The following is a 1,555-nucleotide window of genomic DNA, read 5'->3' as shown; positions in this document are numbered from 1 at the left end:
ATACCCACACTGGCATGCACATATGCACACAGTGATACATGCACACACACTCACATGCACGTACACATAATGATGCTTACATGTACACACACATGCATATATGCACACAATGATGCTCACATGCACACATATACTTACATGCTCATACACAATGATGCTCATGTATACACATACACACATCTACATGCTCACACACAATGATGCTCACATGCACACACAGATGCACATATGCACAATGATGCTCACTTGCACATACATACACACACTTGCATGCTCATACACATAATGATGCTCACGTGTACACACACACATGCTCATACACACAAAGATGCTTACATGCACACACATACACACACTCAGATGCACATGCACATGAGCACAGATGTTCACATGTATACACATGCACGCACACACACATGCTCACATCCACACACACAGAGGCATTAACACGTGCACACACACATAGGCACACATACATCTCCCCCCTCCACAAATGAGCCACAGAAATATACAGGTGCACACAAGCACAGAGCTGTGCAGGGCTGTGCTGCCAGACACACATGCAGATACACAGGGATTCATGCATACATGGTTATCACAGAGGCGCACACAAATTCACACGATAGACCCAAGCCACAGAGATATGTGCATGCACACTCTGACATGCACAAAGACACAGGTAAACAGAGACTCAGATGGAGACAGAGCAAGATGCGACACTCACAAACACAACACAGACACAGGCACATGCACAGATACAAACACATACAGGGACTTGTGCATACCTCGTAGCCATAGAGACACACACACGCGCAGAGATACAGCAATGCAAACGGGCAGTCCCCAGCCAGGGACGTACATTCACACCCCCACAAACACACAGGCCAGTAGAGATGTACATTGAGAGACAGCAGGACACAGGCACCCACCCGCAGGCTGGCCACGGACACACAGAACAGGAGTGCCGTGCCAGGGCAGAACAACGATCCGTCTAGCCCCATAGCCTGTCCCCGACAGTGGCAGAAATGGGTGCTGTAGAGCAGAGGTGCCGGATCTGGCCCACAGAGATACATGTATGCCCACACATGCACTCATAAACATGCCCTATACCATGAAGGCCCAGACTAGACTTACAGGCATACAGATGCAGCTTTAAAATCCTGGCTTTAAATGTGATGCAGCCTTAGAACCATATATACAACGAGCCCCCCATACATATACCAGGACATATATACAGGCATGTATGCACAACCCTGCACCAAGAGACGTATAACCCCTGTGCACACACATCAACGTGCAGACACACATATGCATCCTGCACAACATAACCTAGTCACGCACATTAGCGCCTTGCCAGCACATTTACAGTAAGCGCCCTGCCCTTCTGAAATAATGCTGGAGACTTTGAAGGGAATTCTCCAGGAGAGTTAAAAAAATTATAGGAATGTGTTTATTCAATTCTCTCATTTCCCCTAGTAATTTCTTTAGGACCCTATGAGATACCCCTAGAAATGTATTAAACCCATTAAATTCAATAGGTCTGGAGCACAGCAGG

Source organism: Alligator sinensis, unplaced genomic scaffold, assembly GCF_000455745.1.
Source record: "Alligator sinensis unplaced genomic scaffold, ASM45574v1 scaffold518_2, whole genome shotgun sequence".
Lineage (NCBI taxonomy): Eukaryota > Metazoa > Chordata > Crocodylia > Alligatoridae > Alligator > Alligator sinensis.
Note: the sequence above shows the minus strand (reverse complement) of the source record.